Consider the following 7,391-nt stretch of genomic DNA (forward strand, 5'->3'; position numbering starts at 1 on the left):
CTTTACAAACTGCTCTGAGATCACGTAAGCAAAAGTCTTTTGTCCGCCGGAGGCGTGTTCTAGAAACGAATCTCTCTTTGTCACTTTGTCTTCGGGTGTTCGGTCCCTAATCTTTACAACCGCCGAAGCGGGCATCCTCAGGACTGGTCCCGCGGCCCTGCCCCCCGCTCCCGGGCTCAGCGTCGCCGCCCGCCTGTCTGTGAGGAGACCGCCACTTACTTTCGTGTCGCTCCCCCAGCTCCGGGCTAAAGAACCCCTGAGTGTTCCCCTACTTCCTTCGGGCTGAAGTCCACACTCGGGATGTAGAAGGCCTCCCAGCCGGCCCCAGCCTACTGTCCAAAGCCTGTTACTTGTTGGACAAGCCCCCAGCCTGGACCAAATCGATCTGGCTGCTGTGCCTTTGCTCCCACCCTTTCGCCCGGGATTGTCCTCTTATCTTTCCAGAATTAGGTCTTCATTCTGGACCCGGCTTAAACCCCTCCTTCCGCTTCCTGCCCTCACGCCTCCAGTCACTGCAGAGCCTTTGGTAGCCACCCTCTTCGGTGGCTGTTAGGCTTTCCCAGCGTGTGTTATGTGCTCTCAGAGTGGAGGGCCCACACCTGACGTGTTCGTAGCTCTCGTATTTAGGTACGTTTCCGTATGTTTTGGCTGGTTGGTAAGAAAAGTGACCTGATTTCGTTCAACCTGACTCCCAGGAATTTAAAAACAAACTCTGATTTTGCAAAAACACTGACCAACAAACTGAATTTTCGCTGGAAGAAGAAAAAATTACCACTCTGTACTAATTTTGCATTTGCGTTTTGTGAGCTCCCGGCACATCTGCCTGATGGTCCCTCACCTCGGCAGAGGAAGACCTTTGTGGTGTGAGCATGCCCTTTTCAAGAGGGAGGCTTTAAACTTGAGTCAGTAAGGACCCCTTTTGTCCCTCCCTTTGGGCCGGGCTTTGGCACGAGGGACGCGTGTCACAGCTGGTGTCGAGTTGGACGCTGAAGGTCACACGAGTGAATGGTCGCGCCTCTAGAGGCTTGAGGGCCTTAAGACAAAAACAGCATTTCTCTTGGGAATGTGAGTGAGAAGGCATGGCTCAAAATCTAAAATCTGGAGCGCCTGGGTGGCTCAGTCGGTTAAGCATCTGACTTTGGCTCAGGGCATGATCTCATGGCTGTGAGCCCGGGCCCCGTGTCAGGCAAGCACGAGAGCCCCGCTTCAGGTGAGCCCTGCTTCTCTCTCCCTCTCTTTCTCTCTCTCTCTCTCCCTCTCTCTCTGCCCCACACTCACTCCCTCTCTTTCTCAAAAAAAAAAAAAAAAAAAAAAAAAAAATCTCAGGAATCTGCTCCTTGATTATCTACCAAAGTTAAAACTCGAAATCAGAATAAAGTCACATAAGTCTCTAAAAGCAAGTTGCTGGGGCGCCAGGAAGGCTCAATCGGTTGAGCGTCTGACTTCGGCTCAGGTCATGATCTCGAGTCCGTGAGTTTGAGCCCCACGTCAGGCTCTGTGCCGACAGCTCGGAGCCTGGAGCCTGCTTCGGATTCTGTGTCTCCCTCTCTCTCTGCCCCTCCCCACTCATGCTCTGTCTCTCTCTCAAAAATGAATAAATGTTTAAAAAAAATTTTTTTTTGAGCAAGTTGCCCTATTCCGGTGTTTCTGAGTTGGCTCATCCCGCTCTCGTGGGCCACGCAGCCACCAGGCTTCAGTGCCGAGGATTAAGCCGTGGCTTCTGTCCCTTGCTCTGACAGCTTCCCTGACCACTGAGGACAGACCGGCAGCTTGTTCTTCTCAGGCCCCGTTGTCCTCATAGGTGGACGGGACTGTTTGGGTGGCCCCGCAGAGGACAGGAGGTGGGGCTCAGCAGAGGAAGAAGAGTCATGCTGAGAGAAGGTGGAGAAAGTGAACAATGAAAGGAAGCGGGAAAGAAGGAAGGCTTTTCGGGAGCGCTGCGCCAGCCTCAGCATGGACTCTGATTGGAACCCACCACTCCTGGCCTCTGCCGCCCCCCTCAGTCTCCTCTTGAGAAGAAAAGGGAGGCTTTTCTGCCAGTGAGTCTGGAAAACGGAACTGGGCGTGCAAGGCTCAGGCCCTCCTGGGTTTCCTCTTTTCCTGCCTGTGGAAGGGGCTTCTTGACTCGCCCGGATGGGGCCCTGCAGGTGTTCAGTGCGGCTGGGGAACCCCCAGCGGGGGGAGATGTCATTCCCCGGGGGACACCGGGCAAAGCATGGGAACACCTTTTTTGGTCTAGATTCGAAGTTTATCTTTCTGAAAAGTTCCAAGACGAGTGTGCAGCGGAGAGGGACATTTAACAAAGTAGGTAGACGGCTGGCTTATTGCCATTGTTTAACCTGGTGGTTGGTTCGTGACGTTCAAGTTGTATCCGGGTTTGAGAGGGATTGGTGGTGATAAAAGTTACCCAAAATAAGGAGTCGTGACGTACTTGGGCTTTGAAAGGATGCCACAGTCCTGCAAATGCCAACTCCGCTCAAGTGCAAATACGTGGTTTACATTATACGTCTCAGTCTATCCAGTTCACGCCTCACGGTAGGTTTTGAGAACTGTCCCCACGACAGGCTTCAGTTCACAGAGGGACTTGCATAGTGAACCATAGCAGGCATCAAGCGCCGTAAACGTAAGACAGTCACCAGCGCTGGTCACGCACCTCCTCTCCGTCGCCCTGTCTGATGGCCACTCTCCACCCTCGAGGAAATTGTCATTTTCCTAACCAGTCCGCAGACTCTGGGGCCCATCAAACTTGAGCACTCCTCCTGCTCAAGTCTGTCGCTCCCCCGACCACACACACACACACACACACACGCACACTTCATTATAAATTGGGACTTGCGTTAAGCCACGTTAAGGAATTTAAGATCTGTCATTTTGATATCAAGTGGCACCCTAAAAACTTCCGTAAGCATGAAGTCCCATGGAGGGCTTGTTGTTCAACGCAGATTTCCACACCTGCCCTCGGAGCTTTCAATTCTATAGATCTAGGTCAGGAATTGCCACCATGTTTCTCCCTCATCTCTGACACGATCAAGTGCCATGGTGTGGACCTCCTTGGTTTCTTGCGTGGAACTCCGTGTCTCCTGAGCCTGGACATCTGTGTCTTTCCCCAGGTTAGGGAAGTTTTCACCTATTGTTTCCTCAAACGAGTTTTCTGCCTCCTTCTCTTCTTCTGGGACCCCTGTAATGCGAATGTTTGCTCACTTAATGATGCCCGAGACACCCCTTAACCCATCCTCATTTCTAAAAATGCTTCATTTCTGCCGTTCAGCTTGGGTGCTTTCCGTGACCCTGTCTTCCAGATCACTGATCTGTGCTGCACCCGCTAATCTGTTGACTCCCTCCAGTGTATTTTAAGTAAGCTCTACGCCCAGTGTGGGGCTTGAACTCACGACCCTGAGATCAAGAGTCACACGCTTTTCTGACGGAACCAGCCAGGTGCCCTTCTAGTGTATTTTTCATTTCAGTTATTGTATTCCTCAGCTCTGATTGGTTCCTCTTGATACGTGCTATCTTAATTGACGTTCTCGCTGACTTCCTCCACTCCTCTCCAGTCTGGTGGCATCTCTATGAATAACCATTACTTTGAACTCTTATCAGGTAGATGGCTTATCTCCATCTCGTAGGTCTTTTCTGAGGTTTTGTCATGTTCTTTTGTTTGGAGCATAACCCTCTGCCCCATTTTGCTTGACCTTCTGTGTTCGCTTTAGTGAATTAGGCAGAACGACTACTTAAACTTGAAGGAATGCTCTTGTGTCTGGTCATGCATGGTGTGGATGCTGCCTGGTGACTCTGGCTGGAGCTGTGGCTGGTGTGGGTTGGGGGTCCCCGGGCACTTTGCTCTGGGCTGCTCTGGTGGGACAGCAGGAGCTGAAGCCGGTGCAGGCTGGGATGTCCAGGGACGCTCTGTACAGGGGGCACCCTGCTGGGGTAGCTGGGGCTGAGGCAGGCAGTGCTGGGGGATTCTGTCAGTTAATTCTGAAAATGGAAGGGGAGGAGGGATGTTACGGGGAAAAGAACCCATAACAGACTTTGCATTGGAGTCTGTATTGGGATTAAATGCAGCAGCAAGTAACAGAAAAAGCCCCAAATAACAGTAACTTTAAGAAGATACAGTTTATTTCTCACATATGGGAAGTCTGTAGCTAATTCAGAGCTGGTATCACTGTTGAGGGGGTCATGGACTGAGGCTCCTTCCAGGTAGTTTTCTTTATGCTTGACAACCATTTATACTATGTACATGTATATATATACATAGTATAAATGGTTAATGTGTGTGTGTGTGTGTATATATATATATATATACACTATAGTATACATCACATATATATAAATACACTTAAGATTTTATATATAAATATGTAAAATTTATATATTTATATGTATTTATATGTATATTTGTATATATGTATATGTATATACTTATATTTATAAATATATATATTTACATATATTTATATATATTTATATAAAATATTCTTCATGCTTGACAACCATTTATACTATATATATATAGTATAAATAGTTAATGTGTATATATATATTTATATACACACCCACACTATATACTATATATATGTATAGTGTATAAATATATACCATAGTATACATCACTTATATATAAGTACACTTAAGATTTTATATATATAAATATATAAAATTTATATATTTATATAAAAATATATATGTATATATAAAATCTTCAGTGTATTTATTTATTTAAATTTTTTTTTTCAACGTTTATTTATTTTTGGGACAGAGAGAGACAGAGCATGAACGGGGGAGGGGCAGAGAGAGAGGGAGACACAGAATCGGAAACAGGCTCCAGGCTCTGAGCCGTCAGCCCAGAGCCCGACGCGGGGCTCGAACTCACGGACCGCGAGATCGTGACCTGGCTGAAGTCGGACGCTCAACCGACTGTGCCACCCAGGCGCCCCTTATTTATTTATTTTAAGAGAAAGTGTGAGTGGGGCGGGGTGGGGAGAGGGTGGCAGAGAGACTCCCAAGCAGGCTCCGTGCTGTCAGCTGGAGCCGGATGCAGGGCTCAAACCCACAGACGGTGAGATGATGACCTGAGCCCAAGTCAGGCACTTAACTTTCTGAGCCACCCAAGCGCCCCAACAACTTAACCATTTAGACTGAGAAAACGTAGTCGTTACTGGGGCACAGACGGTCACGTACCCAGCGAACGCCCTGGAGCTTGGTCGCTGTTGAAGAAGGGAAGAAGGGACGTGGGGTGTGGTAGGCAGCGCTGGTGTTTGCGGAGATCTGACTGGGCACCGCCTGGTGAGACCACGGGACTAATTCCAGCCAGGTGGCCATGAGGAGTGACACGTGGTGAGAAAACCATGCACGATTCTCCAGCAGCTCTCCCCCACCCCACCCCCCACCCCCACAGCAACCACGAAAGCCACAGGGGACACAGACACCGTTCCCAGATACTGGTGCCTCTGTCCGCCTGGGTCCCCGAGAGGCTGTGTGGCATAAGCCCTGGCAGCCTGCTGGCACGAAGAAATGCATCAAACCATTGGGATTTATTTGGCGGGGATTTGCTACTTACTGCAACAGAAGCGACATCATCCAAGCTAGTAGGTTTGGGGACCCCTAGCCACAGGTCAGGGGGTGGAAGAAGAATGCTGTCAAAACAGCCTCAAGTCAAACCCGTGTCCTGTACCTCTGGCCCACTCCCAACGGGCATCGGTCAACTGACTGAATCCGTTTGTTTGCAACCGGTGTGGCGGGAGTCTAACTCAAATGTACGTCATGATTGCCACCTAGTGGGGAATCGACACTTGTTCAGATTTCTTCAATTGCTTTCAATCAAGCAGGGGTTGCTAGAAAATTGCTTTACCTTTTTCTTTTTAATGTTTGTTTATTTTTGACAGACAGAGACAGAGACAGAGCATGAGAGGGGGAGGGGCAGAGAGAGAGGGAGACACAGAATCCGAAACAGGCTCCAGGCTCCGAACTGTCAGCACAGAGCCCGACACGGGGCTCGAATCCACAAATCGCAAGATCATGACCTGAGCCGAAGTCGGACGCTTCACCAAAGCAGCCACCCAGGCGCCCCAAGAATCACTTTAACTTTAAAAGGAAATGTTCAGGCCCCATTCTGGTTGATGAAGTGAACTGACACTAATTTTCATGTGTTACTATTTAAATAGGATAACTTGGAAAGAAGGAATGGACAGCTGCCAGCTTAAGACTTCAGCGTAATATCCAGGCTATGCCAATTTTTCTGTTCTGGTTGTAACCTCGCCTACAGAGATCTCCATTTCCTTGATGCTGTTCAGAACGTCACAGTGGTCCATGACATTGACCTGTTGGTCTGGAAGCCGCAAGTAACTCAGATATAAGACATAAGTGTGCCAAAGGGACTAGACAAGCCAACTCTTGATATCAAGTGCTGGATCAGTCAGGGTCCAGTAAGAAAACCATGGTAGGTTTTGTTGTAAACTATTAACAACAGAGGTGAGTTCGTACCAGAAGGCTGGGGGCACCTGGGGGGGCTCAGTCTGTTAAATGTCCGACTCTTGATTTCAGCTCAGGTCATGAGCTCACGGTTTGTGAGATTGAGCCCTGTGTCAGGCTCTGTGCTGACAGCACGGAGCCTGCTTGGGATTCTCTCTCTCCGTCTCTCCCTGCCCCTCCCCAACTCGCTCTCTCTCTCTCTCTCTCTCAAAATAAATAAACATTTTCCATGGGGTGCCTGGGTGGCTCAGTTGGTTGAGCGTCCAACTTCCGCTCAGGTCATGATCTCACAGTCTGGGAGTTTGAGCCCTGCATCGGGCTCTGTGCTGATGGCTCAGAGTCTGGAGCCTGCTTCGGATTCTGTATCTCCCTCTCCCTGCCCCTCCCCCACTCATGCTCTGTCTCTCTCTGTCTCAGAAATAAATAAACATTAAAAAAAATTAAAGAATTTTTCCAAAAACACAAGGAGGTTGACCTAGCACAGAGGGGACACTGATGTAGCAAATATGAATAATTCAGGAAGTAGCTAACCACCCCCGGGGATAAAGCAGGGTCGCCACAACGTAGGAGCTCAGAGGATAGGACGCACATCTCCGAAAGAGATGCCACACTGGTGCTTGGGCCTCCGGTGGGGACAGAGACGCCCAGCAGGTGGTTGGTACTCAAACCTCCAGTTGGGGTGTGACCTAGCAGGTGTGCACGCCCTTGAGGGGGTTACAGCCACTAGTGCCGAGACTTTTGGGGGGGACGCACCACGGCTGCTGCTAGGGCTACCCACAGAATCAGGAAACTGGGGCCACTGCTGTCCCCTGCTGCTCAAGGGACACTGGCAGAAGCTAGAATGAGGAAGTAAGCCCCTTCCCTCCTCCTCCTGCCTGCCGTCTTCTTCCCGTTGCTTCTTTCTCAGAACCCCACCCGCCGGC

Source organism: Prionailurus bengalensis, chromosome A3, assembly GCF_016509475.1.
Source record: "Prionailurus bengalensis isolate Pbe53 chromosome A3, Fcat_Pben_1.1_paternal_pri, whole genome shotgun sequence".
NCBI lineage: Eukaryota > Metazoa > Chordata > Mammalia > Carnivora > Felidae > Prionailurus > Prionailurus bengalensis.